The sequence below is a fragment of the Pleurodeles waltl genome, chromosome 2_2, assembly GCF_031143425.1.
Source record: "Pleurodeles waltl isolate 20211129_DDA chromosome 2_2, aPleWal1.hap1.20221129, whole genome shotgun sequence".
Classification (NCBI taxonomy): Eukaryota; Metazoa; Chordata; class Amphibia; order Caudata; family Salamandridae; genus Pleurodeles; species Pleurodeles waltl.
The window spans coordinates 347,852,611-347,873,150 of NC_090439.1; the positions used below are offsets into that span (position 1 = coordinate 347,852,611).

The following is a 20,540-nucleotide window of genomic DNA, read 5'->3' on the forward strand; positions in this document are numbered from 1 at the left end:
CTGACTAACCCTGAGGGCAAGGTGCAGTGTATTAAAAAAGTTGGCCATGTATTTTTAAGTTGAACATGCCCAGGTAGTGAAAATCTATTAAATTTGTTTTTCACTATTGCAAGGGCTGTCTCTCCCACAGACTAACATTTGGATTACCTTGGAACATCTTCTAAGTGTAATTTCCAATTGGAAAAATATAGAAAAATGTAGTTTGGTGTCTCTGGACTTTATGTTAAAGTTGCTTTTTAAATTGCAGGTCTGAAAATGCCACTTTTAAAAAGTGCTGTGCCTTAGCCTGTCTCTGAATACACGTCTGGGTTTAGGTGACAGCTACATTTGTGCATTTGTGCATTCTCTCCTGACAGCCACAAACAGGAAGGGCTGGGTATGAACGGAGATACATCTGCATTCATCTGCATACTGATATTCATCCTGGGCAGGGAGAGGGGGAAGGAGAGGCAGTTCACACTGATATCTGAATAGTCTGTGTCCTGCCCTCACACAAAGGGCTGATTGCCCCCTACTGGTAGTCTGGAGCCAGGACTGGGTTGAAAGGGAACCTTGTGCACTTCAGAGAATTCTTTTGAAGTTACCCCTACATCAAAGGCCATTTGGGTAACAGTACTGGGCCTCTGACACCATATGCTCAGAACACTTCCGGACTGAGGACATTATACTAGGAAGAAGAAATTATGTGCTGTCAGGAGGGACTGCCACCATGCTGTTTGCTCTGCTGTGCTGGCCTGCTGCCTGCTACTTCTTGCTTTGGAGTGAGAGGACTGAATCTAACGCTCTACATCCTGCAATCTCGAGGTTCTCCAAGGGCCTGACTGAGCTTGCTTCCTGTTTCTGAAGTCTCAGGGATATCAAAAACTTCACCTACATCTTACTACCAGCACGTGGTCTCCTCTGCTGTAAGTCTTGCTCTGTCAAGGAGTGCCAAACCCAGTCCTGGGCCCTTGGAGGTGAATGTGGTGCTGCAACACAAGAACTGATGGAACAACAAGCATCCTGCTGTAGAACCACTGCTTTGCTGCTGCCTGAACCAAAGCCATGGACACCGCTCGCCGACTGCGTGACGCAACAACCCCAACTTACAACGCAGCCTCAGCTTGGCCGATGTAGCACCGATGCATCAGAACCAGTACCCATTGCTTCTAAACGTTGATGCATCAACAATGTTACCCGATCAGGAAACAACGCATCGCCTGCAAGCGCAGCGCATCCCCTTCTCTGGATCAACACATCATCACCGAGCATCGACCCAACAAAGGTACTGTCTGTGGGTCTGTATGACTCCTGTGCACGGCTCCCACTCCATCGTGGTCTGACTGCACTTTTGGATTTGCCTCAGAGTGAATACATAGATCCGGTTAGAGCTATTGTGTTCTAAGCACAGCATTTTGGTTTAATCTTTGAAAAATCATTGGATTTTTGTTGTTTTGGTCTGTTTTTTGACTCAGAAAAATCTTGGCTATTTTTATAAACTGGTCTGGAGTCCATTTTGTTTTTTTTTCACTGTGTTACTTGTGTGTCCACAAATACTTTAAGCATTGCCTCTTTAGTTTAGCCTGACTGCTCGGTGCAAAGCTACCTGAGGGTGAGCACGGGTAATCTTTTAGTGTGTTTATTACTTACCCTGACTCAGATTGTGGTCCCTACTTGGACAGAGTACAAACCTCTGCCACTCAGAGGCCCAATTTCTAACACAAACACACTTACTCATAAAAGCATTACACACATAAAAAACACAAACAAAAATCTAGGATGTGCTGATCCACTCCAATTGCTGGCAGACATGTACATGTATTTGGTCACCTTCACATGGTATACACTAGGAAGTGAGGAGACGTAAAACTACTTCTGTAGCCAGTGCCGATTCTGAGAATCAAGAGTGTGTTTTGTATTGTTATGCCTTCTTTACGTTTAGGGCCTCACTGTGAGTGTCTCCTACAAGGTGAGGTGTGTGAATTGTGCACTCGGTGAGTAAAAGATACAAAGGGTCCATTTAAATCCAGGGATGTAAAATTAACTGGGATAAAGGGAAGAACAGAGAGTATTTGACAGCCAATCCCCTCTTGTATTTTAAAGAATTGATAGCAGTAGGTCAAACACGGATGTATGTCAGAACGACGCCTGCCGGAACAACGAATGCCTGAACAATGAGGTCGGAACAACGATTTTTCGTTGTAAAGGCATTCCTGGTAAAGGCATTAGTGATAGGCATTCATTTTTCCTGCCTGCGTCCCCCCTGGCCCCCCACCTCAAAAAATTACTGCGATCACCCCCACCCTTGCCCCTAAAACTACCCCCACCCGCCCCTAAAATTGACCCCACCCTACCCCAAAAACCTAAAACAACCCCAGCCCCTGAAACCTAAAGTACCCCCATCACTAAAACTACTCCGAGCCCCCCACCCTGCCCCTAAACCTAAACCCCCCCAACCCCCCACCCCGCCCCTAAAATTACCAGACCCCCAACCCACTTCTAAACCCTAAAACCCCAACCCCCCACCCCTAAAACTACTCTGAGCCCCCCACCCTGCCCCTAAACCTAAACTCCCCCAGCTCCCCACCCTGCCCCTAAAATTACCCGACCCACACCTAAAACCTAAAACCCCAACCCCCCACCCCCACCCACAAACCAGAAAATACCCCAACCCCCCACACCCGGCCCTAAACCTAAAACCCCGACCCCCCCACCCCGCCCCCCAAACCAGAAAATACCCCCACCCCCGGCCCTAAACCTTAAACCCTGACCCCCACCCGCCCCCAAACCAGAAAATACCCGACCCCCGGCCCTAAACCTAAAACCCCGACCCCCGCCCCCACACCAGAAAATACCCGACCCCCAGCCCTAAACCTTAAACCCCGACCCCCCACCCCGGCCCTAAACCTTAAACCCCGACCCCCCACCCCACCCCCAAACCAGAAAATACCCCAACCCCCCACCCCACCCCGCCCCCCAAACCAGCAAATACCCGGACCCCCACCCCGACCCTAAACCTTAAACCCCAACCCCCCACCCCCGCCCCCAAACCAGAAAATACCCCAACTTCCCAACCCCGGCCCTAAACCTTAAACCCCGACCCCCCCACCCCTGCCCCCAAACCAGAAAATACCCCAACCCCCACCCCAAACCAGAAGATACCCCGACCCCCCACCCCCGACCCTAAACCTTAAACCCCGACCCCGCACCCCCCGGCCCCAAACCAGAAAATACCCTGCCCCTCCACCCCCGCCCCAAAAACTAAAACCCCGACACGCCACCCCCCGCCCCACTTACCTGAGTCATCGCCTCGTTGTCCTCCTCAGCCGACTCCCTTGTTTGTGCCTTAACCACACATGTGCGTTGTTCAGCACATGCGTGGTTAAGGCACAGAACAACGAAGTCGTGGTTAATGAAAGTTCCGCTTTCGTTAACCAGGACTTCGTTGTTTAGGAGTCGGCTTTGAGGGGGTTTCCCGTCAAAGACGGTTAGACTGTCAAGCCATGCCTAGAAAGGAGTCATGTTTTGGATTTTTACTATCTTTTTTACTGGGTTTTTAATTATCTTTCGTCTGACTTCGGACCGGGTGTCTGCCTGAACATGAGAGTTTGCTATATAGGTCTTGTATTGCCAGAAAGCATCTTATTGACTCCAGACCTTCCTGAAATCCATGCATTTGTCCAAAACCTTTGACATGCAATTACAAATTACCTCAATCCACCCAGAAGTTGGTGCAAATAGTCTTGGCATTACTTGCCGTTTTGATTTAATGTTTGGGTTACCCATGTAGAAATTTTCATTATTGCTCCTAATAGCCCCTCTCGGCTCAGTCATCTGTTGACAAATGGCTACAAGTCAAAAATGAGCGCACAGAGTGCCAACAAGGCAAAACAAAAACAGACCAGAAGACTAGGAAATGTTGCTTCTGGCTAGGAGGAACGATACAGCAGCTTGCCTGGAAGTTTCCTATATTTCCTATAAATTTGAGTTTACAAGCCCTTATGGTTCCCACAGCAGACGTTCTGTCAGTATGTGTGATATGACGAGGGTCGGTACTCTACAAAATTGCTCCCATCCATTAAACACAGATGTGTTCACCGGCTCTATCACCCCTCAAACATTTTTTAATTGTATAGCAGCCCAGTTTCCTTCATTGTACTATTTCACTTTTCCTTTTCCTAAATATATTTTGTCCGTCAACTATCATTGTGTTCCTGAATTCAGAGAGTTGGCCTGCTGTAGGAGGCTGGACTGGCTTGTAGTGAGTACCAAGGGGTACTTGCACCTTGCACCAGGCCCAGTTATCCCTTATTAGTGTATAGGGTGTCTAGCAGCTTAGGCTGATAGATAATGGTAGCTTAGCAGAGCAGCTTAGGCTGAACTAGGAGACGTGTGAAGCTACTACAGTACCACTTAGTGTCATATGCACAATATCATAAGAAAACACAATACACAGTTATACTAAAAATAAAGGTACTTTATTTTTATGACAATATGCCAAAGTATCTTAGAGTGTACCCTCAGTGAGAGGATAGGAAATATACACAAGATATATATACACAATAGCAAAAATATGCAGTATAGTCTTAGAAAACAGTGCAAACAATGTATAGTTACGATAGGATGCAATGGGGAAACATAGGGATAGGGGCAACACAAACCATATACTCCAGAAGTGGAATGCGAACCACGAATGGACCCCAAACCTATGTGACCTTGTAGAGGGTCGCTGGGACTATTAGAAAACAGTGAGAGTTAGCAAAATAACCCACCCCAAGACCCTGAAAAGTGAGTGCAAAGTGCACCAAAGTTCCCCTAAGGACAAAATAGTCGTGTTAGAGGGAGAATGCAAGGAAAACACAAATCAGCAATGCAACAACGATGGATTCCTGACTGAGGGTACCTGTGGAACAAGGGGACCAAGTCCAAAAGTCACAAGCAGCTCGGAGATGGGCAGATGCCCAAGAAATGCCAGCGGTTGGTGCAAAGAAGCTCTTACTAGGCTGAAGAACTGTGAATACTGCAGGAACGACAAGGGCTAGAGACTTCCCCTTTGGAGGATGGATCCCCCACGCCTTGTAGAGTCGTGCAGAAGTGTTTTCCTGCCGGATGGACGCCAACAAGCCTTGCTACACGCAAATCGTGCGTTTGGCGTTTTTGGACTCTGCTGGGGCCCAGGAGGGACCAGGAGGTCGCAAATTGGACCTGCAGAGAGAGGGGACGTCGAGCAAGACAAAGAGCCCTCACTGAAGCAGGTAGCACCCGGAGAAGTGCCAGAAACAGGCACTACGAGGATGCGTGAAACGGTGCTCGCCGAAGTTGCACAAAGGAGTCCCACGTCGTCGGAGACCAACTTAGAAAGTCGTGCAATGCAGGTTAGAGTGCCGTGGACCCAGGCTTGGCTGTGCACACAGGATTTCCGCCGGAAGTGCACAGGGGCCGGAGAAGCTTGCAAAGTCGCGGTTCCCAGCAATGCAGCCCAGCGAGGTGAGGCAAGGACTTACCTCCACCAAACTTGGGCTGAAGAGTCACTGGACTGTGGGGGTCACTTGGACGGTGTCGCTGGATTCGAGGGACCTCGCTCGTCGTGCTGAGAGGAGACCCAAGGGACCGGAGATGCAGCTTTTTGGTGCCTGCGGTTGCAGGGGGAAGATTCCGTCGACCCACAGGAGATTTCTTCGGAGCTTCTGGTGCAGAGAGGAGGCAGACTACCCCCACAGCATGCACAAGCAGGAAGACAGTCGAGAAGGCGGCAGGATCAGTGTTACAGAGTTGCAGTAGTCGTCTTTGCTACTATGTTGCAGGTTTGCAGGCTTCCAGCGCGGTCAGCGGTCGATTCCTTATCAGAAGGTGAAGAGGGAGATGCAGAGGAACTCGGCTGAGCTCATGCATTCGTTATCTAAAGTTTCCCCAGAGACAGAGACCCTAAATAGCCAGAAAAGAGGGTTTGGCTACCTAGGAGAGAGGAAAGGCTACTAACACCTGAAGGAGCCTATCACAAGGAGTCTCTGACGTCACCTGGTGGCACTGGCCACTCAGAGCAGTCCAGTGTGCCAGCAGCACCTCTGTTTCCAAGATGGCAGAGGTCTGGAGCACACTGGAGGAGCTCTGGACACCTCCCAGGGGAGGTGCAGGTCAGGGGAGTGGTCACTCCTCTTTCCTTTGTCCAGTTTCGCGCCAGAGCAGGGGCTAAGGGGTCCCTGAACCGGTGTAGACTGGCTTATGCAGAATTGGGCACCTCTGTGCCCAACAAAGCATTTCCAGAGGCTGGGGGAGGCTACTCCTCCCCTGCCTTCACACCATTTTCCAAAGGGAGAGGGTGTCACACCCTCTCTCAGAGGAAGTTCTTTGTTCTGCCATCCTGGGCCAGGCCTGGCTGGACCCCAGGAGGGCAGATGCCTGTCTGAGGGGTTGGCAGCAGCAGCAGCTGCAGAGAAACCCCAGGAAGGGCAGTCTGGCAGTACCAGGGTCTGTGCTACAGACCACTGGGATCATGGAATTGTACCAACAATGCCAGGATGGCATAGAGGGGGCAATTCCATGATCATAGACATGTTACATGGCCATATTCGGAGTTACCATGGTGAAGCTACATATAGGTAGTGACCTATATGTAGTGCACGCGTGTAATGGTGTCCCCGCACTCACAAAGTTCAGTGAATTGGCTCTGAACAATGTGGGGGCACCTTGGCTAGTGTCAGGGTGCCCTCACACTAAGTAACTTTGCACCTAACCTTTACCAGGTAAAGGTTAGACATATAGGTGACTTATAAGTTACTTAAGTGCAGTGTAAAATGGCTGTGAAATAACGTGGACGTTATTTCACTCAGGCTGCAGTGGCAGGCCTGTGTAAGAATTGTCAGAGCTCCCTATGGGTGGCAAAAGAAATGCTGCAGCCCATAGGGATCTCCTGGAACCCCAATACCCTGGGTACCTCAGTACCATATACTAGGGGATTATAAGGGTGTTCCAGTAAGCCAATGTAAATTGGTAAAAATGGTCACTAGCCTGTCAGTGACAATTTGGAAAGAAATGAGAGAGCATAACCACTGAGGTTCTGATTAGCAGAGCCTCAGTGAGACAGTTAGTCACTACACAGGTAACACATACAGGCACACTTATGAGCACTGTGGCCCTGGGTTACCAGGGTCCCAGTGACACATACAACTAAAACAACATATATACAGTGAAAAATGGGGGTAACATGCCAGGCAAGATGGTACTTTCCTACACAACCCCCCCCCAAACGAAGGACAATAAGACTAGCCATTACCTGATGAGTCTTCATTGTCTAAGTGGAAATATCTGGAGAGTCCATCTGCATTGGAGTGGCTACTCCCAGGTCTATGTTCCACTGTATAGTCCATTCCCTGTAGGGATATGGACCACCTCAACAATTTAGGATTTTCACCTTTCATTTGTTTTAGCCAAAGTAGAGGTTTGTGGTCTGTCTGAACAATGAAGTGAGTGCCAAACAGGTATGGCCTCAACTTCTTCAGAGCCCAGACCACAGCAAAGGCCTCCCTCTCAATGGCAGACCAACGCTTTTCTCTAGGGGTCAACCTTCTACTAATAAAAGCAACAGGTTGATCCTGGCCCTCAGAATTAAGTTGTGATAGGACTGCCCCTACTCCTAATTCAGATGCATCAGCTTGGACATAGAATTTTTTAGAGTAACAAGGGCTTTTCAGGACAGGTGCAGAGCACATGGCCTGCTTCAGCTCCTCAAAAGCTTTCTGACAGTTTGCTGTCCATAATACCTTTTTAGGCATTTTCTTGGATGTGAGGTCATTAAGAGGGGCTGCAATGGAGCCATAGTTCTTAATGAACCTCCTGTAATACCCAGTGAGGCCTAGGAAGGCTCTCACCTGAGTCTGAGTGGTAGGGGGAATCCAATCAATAATAGTTTGGATTTTCCCCTGAAGTGGTGCAATCTGTTCCCCACCAACAAGGTGTCCCAGATAAACCACCTTACCCTGCCCTATCTGGCACTTTGAAGCCTTGATAGTGAGGCCTGCCTTTTGCAGGGCCTCCAAAACTTTCCAAAGGTGGACCAGGTGATCATCCCAGCTGGAGCTAAAGACAGCTATATCATCCAAATATGCTGCACTGAAAGCTTCCAGCCCTTGCAGGACTGTGTTCACCAACCTCTGAAAAGTGGCAGGTGCATTTTTCAAACCAAAAGGCATTACAGTAAACTGGTAATGTCCTCCAATGGTAGAAAATGCAGTCTTAGGTTTAGCATCTTCTGACATTTTGATCTGCCAATACCCTGCAGTCAAATCAAAAGTGCTTAGATACTTGGCAGATGCCAGTGTATCTATTAGCTCATCTGCCCTGGGTATAGGGTGAGCATCTGTTTTGGTTACCAAGTTGAGACCTCTATAGTCTACACAAAACCTCATTTCCTTCTTTCCATCTTTAGAATTGGGTTTTGGTACCAGTACCACAGGAGAAGCCCATGGACTGTCAGAGTGCTCAACCACTCCTAGTTCCAACATCTTCTGAACTTCTTGCTTTATGCAGTCCCTGACATGGTCAGGCTGCCTATAGATCTTACTTTTGACAGGTAAACTGTCTCCAGTATCTATAGTGTGCTCACACCAAGAAGTGGTGCCTGGCACAATGGAGAAGAGTTCTGAAAATTGTCCTAGGAGATTTATGCAATTATCTTTCTGCTCAGCAGTAAGACAATCAGCCAAAACTACACCTTCCACAAGAGCATCTTGTTCTGTGGAAGAGAAGAGATCAGGTAGAGGATCACTGTCTTCTTCCTGTCCCTCATCTGTTGCCATGAGCAGGGTGAGATCAGCCCTGTCATAGTAGGGTTTCAGGCGGTTGACATGGAGCACCCTAAGGGGACTCCTGGCAGTGCCTAAGTCAACCAAGTAGGTGACTTCACCCTTCTTTTCAACAATTGTGTGTGGACCACTCCATTTATCTTGGAGTGCTCTTGGGGCCACAGGCTCCAAGACCCACACTTTCTGCCCTGGTTGGTACTGAACCAAAACAGCCTTCTGATCATGCCATTGCTTCTGGAGCTCTTGGCTGGCCTGAAGGTTTTTACTGGCCTTTTTCATGTACTCAGCCATCCTTGATCTGAGGCCAAGTACATAGTCCACAATATCCTGCTTAGGAGCTTTTAAAGGTTGTTCCCAACCCTCCTTTACAAGTGTGAGTGGACCCCTAACAGGGTGTCCAAAAAGAAGTTCAAAGGGGCTGAAGCCCACTCCTTTCTGGGGTACCTCCCTGTAGGCAAAAAGGAGGCATGGTAGAAGGATATCCCATCTCCTGCGGAGTTTTTCAGGGAGTCCCATAATCATGCCTTTGAGAGTTTTATTAAATCTCTCCACCAGTCCATTTGTTTGTGGATGATAGGGTGTTGTGAACTTGTAAGTTACACCACACTCCTTCCACATGGCCTTTAAGTATGCAGACATGAAATTGCTTCCTCTGTCTGATACTACTTCCTTTGGGAAGCCCACCCTGGAAAATATTCCCAGGAGGGCCTTTGCCACTGCAGGAGCTGTAGTGGTCCTTAAAGGAATAGCTTCAGGATATCTTGTGGCATGGTCCACTACCACCAAGATAAACCTATTGCCTGAAGCAGTAGGAGGGTCAAGGGGGCCAACTATGTCAACCCCTACCCTTTCAAAGGGAACCCCAACCACAGGCAGTGGGATAAGGGGTGCCTTTGGAGTGCCACCTGTCTTGCCACTGGCTTGACAGGTTTCACAGGACTTACAAAATTATTTTGTGTCCTCAGACATCCTAGGCCAATGAAACAGTGGTACCAATCTGTCCCAAGTTTTCATTTGACCCAGGTGCCCAGCTAAGGGAATGTCATGTGCCAGTGTTAGGAGGAACTTCCTGTACTCCTGAGGAATCACTAATCTCCTGGCAGCTCCAGGTTTAGGATCCCTATGCTCAGTGTACAAGAGGTTGTCCTCCCAGTAAACTCTGTGTGAGTCACTGACATCCCCATTAGCCTGTTTGACAGCTTGCTGTCTGAGACCCTCTAATGTGGGACAGGTTTGCTGTGCCACACTCAGCTCCTCTCTGGCAGGCCCCCCTTCACCCAAAAGCTCAGCAGTGTCTGCTTCCAGCTCCTCTGGTGTAGGTTCTGCACAGGGAGGGAATTCTTCTTCCTCAGAAGTAGAATCCACTGTAGAGGGAGGGATAGTAGGAAGTGGTTTGCTTCTACTAGCCCTAGCTTTAGGGAGCACTTGGTCCATTGTTCCAGGATCCAAGCTTCCCTGTCCTTTTTGCTTTTTGGCCTGAGCCCTTGTCAAAGCAAAAATATGCCCTGGGATGCCCAGCATTGCTGCATGGGCCTCCAACTCCACATCTGACCAAGCTGATGTCTCCAAATCGTTCCCTAATAGACAGTCTACAGGTAAATCTGAAGCTACCACAACTTTCTTTGGACCAGATACCCCCCCCCAGTTGAGATTTACAACAGCCATGGGGTGGCTTTGTGTTATGTTGTGAGCATCGGTTACTTGGTACTGGTGTCCAAGTATGTGTTGTTCAGGGTGCACCAGTTTCTCAATCACCATTGTGACACTGGCACCTGTGTCCCTGTAGGCCTGGACCTCAACACCATTTATTAGGGTTAGTTGCTTGTACTTCTCCAAGTTATGGGGGCAAGCAACCAAAGTGGCTAAGTCAATAGCCCCTTCAGAGACTAAAGTAGCCTCTGTGGTCTCCCTAATCAGACCAACCCCAACTAAATTACCAAAAGTGAGCCCAGCTACTCCCTTGGATTGGCTATTAGTAGGTTTGCTCCCACCACCACTGCTATTAGTAGGGACACTAGGTGTAGCAGTAGGGGTTGTAGTGGTAGGAGCTGTGGTGCCTTTCTTTGGACAACTGGGATCTGTTGTCCAATGGCCTTTTATCTTACATAAATAGCACCATGGTTTCTTTTCCTTGTTCTGATTAAAGGAGGATTTGGGCCCACCACCCCCACCAGAGTGTTTTTGTGGGCCTGATGAAGACTCATTTTTAGATTTGTCCCCACCCTTGTCAGAAGACTTACCATCCTTCTTTTTGTTGCCATCTTTGTCACCCCCTGTATGAACTTTTCTGTTCACTCTTGTTCTGACCCATTTGTCTGCCTTCTTTCCCAATTCTTGGGGAGAGGTCAGATCAGAGTCCACCAAGTACTGGTGCAACAAATCAGACACACAATTATTAAGAATATGCTCTCTCAGGATCAAGTTATACAGGCTGTCATAATCAGTAACTTTACTGCCATGTAACCACCCCTCCAAGGCCTTCACTGCCTGGTCAATGAAATCAACCCAGTCTTGTGAAGACTCCTTTTTGGTATCTCTGAACTTTATCCTGTACTGTTCAGTGGTTAAGCCATAACCATCCAGGAGTGCATTCTTAAGAACTTGGAAATTGTTAGCATCATTTTCTTTTACAGTAAGGAGCCTATCCCTACCTTTTCCAGTAAATGATAGCCATAGGATAGCAGCCCACTGCTTTTGAGGGACATCCTGTACAGCACAGGCCCTCTCAAGTGCAGCAAACCACTTGTTAATGTCATCCCCCTCCTTGTAAGGGGGAACTATCTTATGCAGATTCCTGGAATCATGCTCTTTTGCAGGATGACTATGGGGAATACTGCTGCTGCCACCATGGGTATCTAAACCCATTTTCTGTCTTTCCCTCTCTATTTCTAAAGACTGTCTATCCAAATCCAGCTGTTGCTTCTTGAGCTTCAGTCTGGTTTGCTCCACTCTCAATCTATTGAGCTCCCTTTCCAACAATCTGTCATCAGGGTGGGTGGGAGGGACATTTCTAGATACAGAGGTATGATGGGAATGAACAGAAGGAGACCTGTCCCTTACAGAGGGCACCCTAACAGCTTGGCTACCAGTATAATGTGAGAGCACATCCTCAGTATGATGTGATTCAACCTCTGTACCAACTATGCTAGACTGTCTAGTAATGGGCAGGCTGAGAAGTTTCTTTCCTGAACCTTTTCCTGGGGGAGTCCCTGGATCAGACTGAGAACCATTAGCTACTTTTTCTACAGATTGGGCACTTATGGCCTTATCCTGTACTCTAAGCATATTAATTAACAGTTCTAAGGAAGGATTCTTCCCTACACTCAAACCTCTCTCTATGCAGAGACTCCTTGCTCCTTTCCAGCTAAGGTGATCATATGCAAGTTTGGACAGTTCAACTTTTTGGCCTGTGCCAGACATTTTTAGAGAGAGTTAAAGTGATAGACAAAAGAGAAAAAAGTTTTCAGAACTTTTTGGAAAGACAGAAAAAACTTTTTAAACTTGTAAGAACTTTTTGAAAGTTTAGAAGTACTTTTCAGCACTTAGAAAAGAGTGAAAAGAGGAAATGCAAAACTTTTTGTCTATGTGTATATACACTGACCTTGTTTTGTATATTTTTCTCCTATGAAAAGTACAATGACAAGAGTGGTAAGTAGTCTCAAAGCACTTATCCCACCACTGCACAACCAATGTAGGAGGCTGGACTGGCTTGTAGTGAGTACCAAGGGGTACTTGCACCTTGCACCAGGCCCAGTTATCCCTTATTAGTGTATAGGGTGTCTAGCAGCTTAGGCTGATAGATAATGGTAGCTTAGCAGAGCAGCTTAGGCTGAACTAGGAGACGTGTGAAGCTACTACAGTACCACTTAGTGTCATATGCACAATATCATAAGAAAACACAATACACAGTTATACTAAAAATAAAGGTACTTTATTTTTATGACAATATGCCAAAGTATCTTAGAGTGTACCCTCAGTGAGAGGATAGGAAATATACACAAGATATATATACACAATAGCAAAAATATGCAGTATAGTCTTAGAAAACAGTGCAAACAATGTATAGTTACGATAGGATGCAATGGGGAAACATAGGGATAGGGGCAACACAAACCATATACTCCAGAAGTGGAATGCGAACCACGAATGGACCCCAAACCTATGTGACCTTGTAGAGGGTCGCTGGGACTATTAGAAAACAGTGAGAGTTAGCAAAATAACCCACCCCAAGACCCTGAAAAGTGAGTGCAAAGTGCACCAAAGTTCCCCTAAGGACAAAATAGTCGTGTTAGAGGGAGAATGCAAGGAAAACACAAATCAGCAATGCAACAACGATGGATTCCTGACTGAGGGTACCTGTGGAACAAGGGGACCAAGTCCAAAAGTCACAAGCAGCTCGGAGATGGGCAGATGCCCAAGAAATGCCAGCGGTTGGTGCAAAGAAGCTCTTACTAGGCTGAAGAACTGTGAATACTGCAGGAACGACAAGGGCTAGAGACTTCCCCTTTGGAGGATGGATCCCCCACGCCTTGGAGAGTCGTGCAGAAGTGTTTTCCTGCCGGATGGACGCCAACAAGCCTTGCTACACGCAAATCGTGCGTTTGGCGTTTTTGGACGCTGCTGGGGCCCAGGAGGGACCAGGAGGTCGCAAATTGGACCTGCAGAGAGAGGGGACGTCGAGCAAGACAAAGAGCCCTCACTGAAGCAGGTAGCACCCGGAGAAGTGCCAGAAACAGGCACTACGAGGATGCGTGAAACGGTGCTCGCCGAAGTTGCACAAAGGAGTCCCACGTCGTCGGAGACCAACTTAGAAAGTCGTGCAATGCAGGTTAGAGTGCCGTGGACCCAGGCTTGGCTGTGCACACAGGATTTCCGCCGGAAGTGCACAGGGGCCGGAGAAGCTTGCAAAGTCGCGGTTCCCAGCAATGCAGCCCAGCGAGGTGAGGCAAGGACTTACCTCCACCAAACTTGGGCTGAAGAGTCACTGGACTGTGGGGGTCACTTGGACGGTGTCGCTGGATTCGAGGGACCTCGCTCGTCGTGCTGAGAGGAGACCCAAGGGACCGGAGATGCAGCTTTTTGGTGCCTGCGGTTGCAGGAGGAAGATTCCGTCGACCCACGGGAGATTTCTTCGGAGCTTCTGGTGCAGAGAGGAGGCAGACTACCCCCACAGCATGCACAAGCAGGAAGACAGTCGAGAAGGCGGCAGGATCAGCGTTACAGAGTTGCAGTAGTCGTCTTTGCTACTATGTTGCAGGTTTGCAGGCTTCCAGCGCGGTCAGCGGTCGATTCCTTATCAGAAGGTGAAGAGGGAGATGCAGAGGAACTCGGCTGAGCTCATGCATTCGTTATCTAAAGTTTCCCCAGAGACAGAGACCCTAAATAGCCAGAAAAGAGGGTTTGGCTACCTAGGAGAGAGGAAAGGCTACTAACACCTGAAGGAGCCTATCACAAGGAGTCTCTGACGTCACCTGGTGGCACTGGCCACTCAGAGCAGTCCAGTGTGCCAGCAGCACCTCTGTTTCCAAGATGGCAGAGGTCTGGAGCACACTGGAGGAGCTCTGGACACCTCCCAGGGGAGGTGCAGGTCAGGGGAGTGGTCACTCCTCTTTCCTTTGTCCAGTTTCACGCCAGAGCAGGGGCTAAGGGGTCCCTGAACCGGTGTAGACTGGCTTATGCAGAATTGGGCACCTCTGTGCCCAACAAAGCATTTCCAGAGGCTGGGGGAGGCTACTCCTCCCCTGCCTTCACACCATTTTCCAAAGGGAGAGGGTGTCACACCCTCTCTCAGAGGAAGTTCTTTGTTCTGCCATCCTGGGCCAGGCCTGGCTGGACCCCAGGAGGGCAGATGCCTGTCTGAGGGGTTGGCAGCAGCAGCAGCTGCAGAGAAACCCCAGGAAGGGCAGTCTGGCAGTACCAGGGTCTGTGCTACAGACCACTGGGATCATGGAATTGTACCAACAATGCCAGGATGGCATAGAGGGGGCAATTCCATGATCATAGACATGTTACATGGCCATATTCGGAGTTACCATGGTGAAGCTACATATAGGTAGTGATCTATATGTAGTGCACGCGTGTAATGGTGTCCCCGCACTCACAAAGTTCAGTGAATTGGCTCTGAACAATGTGGGGGCACCTTGGCTAGTGTCAGGGTGCCCTCACACTAAGTAACTTTGCACCTAACCTTTACCAGGTAAAGGTTAGACATATAGGTGACTTATAAGTTACTTAAGTGCAGTGTAAAATGGCTGTGAAATAACGTGGACGTTATTTCACTCAGGCTGCAGTGGCAGGCCTGTGTAAGAATTGTCAGAGCTCCCTATGGGTGGCAAAAGAAATGCTGCAGCCCATAGGGATCTCCTGGAACCCCAATACCCTGGGTACCTCAGTACCATATACTAGGGGATTATAAGGGTGTTCCAGTAAGCCAATGTAAATTGGTAAAAATGGTCACTAGCCTGTCAGTGACAATTTGGAAAGAAATGAGAGAGCATAACCACTGAGGTTCTGATTAGCAGAGCCTCAGTGAGACAGTTAGTCACTACACAGGTAACACATACAGGCACACTTATGAGCACTGTGGCCCTGGGTTACCAGGGTCCCAGTGACACATACAACTAAAACAACATATATACAGTGAAAAATGGGGGTATCATGCCAGGCAAGATGGTACTTTCCTACACCTGCTTGCACCAATTCCTACAAAAAAAAAACCAGAATGTGATGTCCTAATTTATTAAGCCAATTGACTTGTTTAATCAGATGACCAGCTTGAAAAGTTCAATGGTGCATTAAGTTTATAGCATTAAGTGGAATAAGGAGCACTCTGGAGGTGGAAGAAATGAAAGGAAATGGGTAGGTGAGAATAGGCCGAGAAACATTTGGAAGAAAGACGAAGGACATCAAGGGGCTAATGATTATAACCTACCTGGTCAATTTTGCTGGGCTATTTAATGAATCTGATGATGCAATGCAAAGTTCTAGCCAGTGCTCAACAATATGCCAGAGCTAGCCGATATATCATCAGATAAACTATGACATCGCTGGCTGAATCAAGGTCCAATTACAACACTGGTTGATACCCAGCAACACCCATCACCCATTCTCCCGACCAAGCCACGCCACGCCACCCTCACCTGAGCCCCTGACTAAATTTCCTATCCAGAAGTTTCTTTAATGGAAACTATTGACTCAAATGTGCCGTTTGCTATGTTGCTTGGGTTCTCAAGTACCATTATTTGCTTTAGGTCTTTTTCAGTCATTCCGTGATTGGAACAATGTGACCTCTCTCTTTCTACATCTAAAGTCTGTTGCAGGATTTCTTGAATCTCAGAGTCCCAAAGTTATGAAATTCACATTAAGGCATGGCATATTTTAGAGGGTCATTCAAACTGAGTAATGCATGCCAGAGGGAAAATATGTGTTTTTTTCATAAGCAATAATCTTGTTAGCTGCATTTGTTTTCAGATGGCCAATGTGTTGTTTGTGATTTGATAATTGTGATTTACTGGATTCAAGGCTAAGTTTAGTCTAGGCAAAAGATATGCAGAAGATCCACAGAAATGCCCCAAAGCCACATAACTGGCATACATAGAGTGAAATTGTGAACTTTTGCATGTGAAGCTGCGTGGGAAGAGTTTATTTAGGTGGCAGGACAATCTCAGTGCAAGGGGGCGTTATGAAGTTGTTTTCAGACCTTCTTCCTGCTCATTAGTTCTAACTTTTCAGCCCTGTCCAATGGTAGCGCTTAAAGAAACCATAGAGGTCTCTTTATCTAATTCTAATCACTGCTAATTCACCAAAATAGCAGAGTACATCTTCTGATCACCAAAATGCTCCCCATGGATTAAGACACCACACCCCTTCCAAAAAACAGCACAGATTCAGAAACATCCTTTTGGAATCGTAATTGCAAAAAGTATGCTCACACATATTAACCACACTGCAATCTCACAAAAAGACACAACAATAATTTCTGGACTGTAATACGGTGATTGTACACCATCAGATCGCCAATATAAGTAAATGGCGCAGTGAATTTAAGTATAATAAATCGACACTTACCTATATTTGGTTGCTTTGACAATATAATGACAGTCGCAGTTCTGCAGTTAATATTCTTGTAAGCAGGTTTTAAATCCTGAATATTGTTGTCCTACAGAGTACAGATATATATACACACATACACACACACATGTATAGGCACACATTCACACAGCAACGCAAAACGGGACAGGCCAGATATAAAAGTGAGTGTAAAGTCGTTTGTCCTTCTTTTATGTGTGATATGACCCAGTTTTTGCTCCTCAAAATCGTCACCCTACACAAAACCAGTCAATGCTTTTTGTGCTTCCAGATACCCGCAGACATTGTCATATTGCCACAAAAGGGAGAGACAGACTGTAAATACAAAGAGACATCTGGGCTTACATTTGTACAACACAGCTGGTCAGACCTATATAACGCCCCCAGAAGAGTGCAATGGATAAATATATGCAAGTCCTTGTAAATCGGATAGTTATATCAACAAAGATTTTTTCGAACTGAACAGGGTCGAGAACACCAGATGACTGAAAAAAATGTGCGCTTTTGAACCTAAACACTTGATTGACATTGACTTAGGTCAACAAAGGTCTATTGATTCAATTTGAGTTTATACTGGGGAGAGTCAAAGTACGCTAAGGAGTCACCTCACTTGTCCTGTCCTTTCGACAATATTTCGGAGTCCCCGCTTCTACGTAAAAGGCACGTTTTGTTCGAACATCAGGGAGGCCGGCCCTTGCAGCCTCTGGCTCAAGGGGTCCCGAACGCTTAAAGGGGGGGCCCTGCGGGGGACCCAGTCAGCAAAAGGTCAATGAACATCTGTGAGATGTGGGAGACTCAGGCCCTTCCCAATAATATTCTGCAGGTGAGAGGGGCATCATTTTGAGTCACTTCACTGTCGAACACCCCGACTCTCTCATTTTCAACCGTTTAAGCAAGAGCACGTGTGAAAAAGTAGCCAAGCAAAGGGAGGCCGAAGCGTTCGTGTGAGTGCTGGAAATGCCCATGGAATGCCCTCGGGGGAACTTCCTGGGGGATGCGATGTTGATGTTTCATTCCTTCTGTTATGGTTGAAAGGAGAGCAGCCCTCTCTGATTTCCTATTAGTGCGGGGCCCCTGCTGGCCGTCCCTTACCTCCGCAGGCAGGCATGATGGGAACCAGCTGGCCATACCCCTTTGATCTTTCTCTTTAGTGACTTGTTTGGCCAGCTGCCCCATTTTAGTCACTTATCTCTGATTAGGAGAAAGTTGGAGTGGTTCACGAAAAACGAGGGGTTACTGCCGCTCGGAGCGATCCATGAGGTTTGAAAGAATTCGAATAATTTGGGAGATAAACAAAGAACCTCTAGATGTGAAAAAGGTACTGTATTTTCTCAGTCTACTTTAGCCCGGCCATGGATTTCGAGATGAACAAGGGAGTTATGACAGCGCAATATTCCTTTTTTTTGTCCAGGAAGTATTTAATTAAAAAAATAATGATACTTTGTAAAAACGAATTAAACGATAAATTGTGATTAAATGATTGCTATATGAAGCACTTATGCAGAATACTTAGAACTGTGGCAAATTTATTGTAATGTTTTTAAATGTTATTTAATATTAACAGTTAGCCAAACCAGCATTTCTCTTGCATAATGTACGAAATATTTATTTTTAAAAGAACACATCCTTAGTGAAATAAGGTCTGTCTACGCAGTCTTGTGCTCTTTGGATAATGAAAAGCATATCTTTTGAGGAAAAAAACGAAACCATGCATGTACCACATGGCTGCAAATTGATTGCTGATGCCAGATGTACTCATGGTTCAAGTTTATGAACATTCTATCGTCCTTAAAGAAACAAGCATTGACAAAGATGCTGTCTCTGGCTTAAATTTTGAATTCTCGCTAAAATATTTAACAAAATTTTGCTGCAATAAAAAAGAAAGCATTGGTAAAAACCCAATAGGTCTCGTCTTTGAGACCTAATGGCTTTGTCAGTGGTTTCCTGCCATGTTGTGCAACTGTGCTAATTAAGAAAAATTAAAGTTCGATGCGGCCGGGCGCATCATTTTTTAGACATGCACCATGCATGCAGTGCCTACAAAATGATGGGAATATATATATATATTTTTTTTTTTGCCGATCCAAGTTAAATCAGCAAATATAAAGGGCCTTTATTTTTTAAAGCGTGAGTCGAGGGAAGCAATCTCGGGACTTGGTGGGGAGTAGGAGCAACAGATGACAGAACAGGAGGGCATGGGTGGAGTGAAGCAACATGGAGGAGATAGGTGGAGAGGAGATGCAACGGATGAGAGAGCAACATTGAATGGCCGGGGATAAGCAAAGGGGTGAGAAAGCAATTGGAGGGAAGACACCAGCGCAAGTGCAACATGGAGGGTGGTGGAGAGATGCACATGAGCGACGGAGTAGAGGAGGAAAAAAAGCACATATGGGAGGCTACTCGAAAATACATACACTCTTGTGGACTGCTTAACCACAATGAAAATAAGCATTTGCAATGCAATGGGTCTCGCATTTGCTTGAGTTAGAGCTATAAGCGTTGTAAACTCGTAACCAGATTTTTCGTGCCACATAAATTGAAAATGAAAAGTAATGCAGGTCAGATAAGCGAGCTGATTCAAAGTGCCATCCCATGAGCATAAAGGAGACACTAAAAAGGAAAAAGAAGTTTGCTTGCAGTCAAACGTATCAGCAAGAGTGCAATTAGTCATGTAACAGGGTCGATGTCCAAGGCGGTAACCAAACTGTCCCAAGGAAGGACAAATGTAAAGCATTTATCAATCATAAATGATTTTTGAAGGGCAAGCCCATGAACGAGCAATAGTGATGAGCATGAGGTGGGCATGGCTAAAAGCCCAAATAGATAACAACAAGTTGGAAAAGCAACATTGTGCGCTGCTATGCTCGACCGAAGAAGGAGTTCTTGAAATTCAAGCAGTGGGAGCACAGAAGTCAGCCAATCAAAAGAGATGGTAAGGAGACTTTGCTCCACAGGAGGGACAAACACATGATTGACAGCTTGGAACACAAATAAGAAGCAGGGAAATAAATAAGAGTGACAGGAAAGGCAACCCATGGTAAGCAGTGGGTGGGCTCCAAGTGTTTAAATGGTCTTGGTAAGCCCACAATAGGTCTAGCAAAAGACATCACATGTGCTGTCTAGTCTGCACGACGTAAATAAAACAAAAGACAATTGTTTTCTATATACGGTGCATCTAAGAGAGAAAGAACTGAAGGTAGCAAGATTCAGGTTCGCTTTGAGGTGTAAAATAGTCCCTCTTGCATTGGAGTGTAAGCTCTTCATAGAAGACAAAATCCGCGTCGGATGTGTCAGTTTTTCTTCTTTTGGCAAGAACGTGAACGTTGGTAGTGTGTGTTGTGTGTTTGTACATGTGTATGTGCATGTGATTGCTTTTGATTTCATGAGAACTCAATTGTCTGATGTAATTGAGGTTGCATGGCTGCATTCCACTTGTTTTTTTTAAATTTTAAATTGAAAACTTAATGCAGCTTATGCTGGCATCTCTACATTGATGTCATTGTTTTTTTCCCTACATGCAGTCAAAATGATGCACTACTTTTATCATCACCATACCTGATTTCTTCCTTTGCATTTAGTGATAATTTAAAATGCTTCTGCGGCCCTCTGCATCTCACAGCCTAATTACGTTAAAAAGGCATTTCTTTTCTAATTCTGACATTTCATTACAAC

General features: G+C 46.6%; 1 protein-coding gene across 5 annotated transcripts in view; it reads left to right on the plus strand.

Annotated features, from left to right (window-relative positions):
• Positions 1-20,540, plus strand: part of ARHGAP28 (Rho GTPase activating protein 28) — a 1,060,144-nt gene that overhangs the window by 585,105 nt on the left and 454,499 nt on the right. The gene's annotated exons all lie outside the window — the stretch shown is intronic.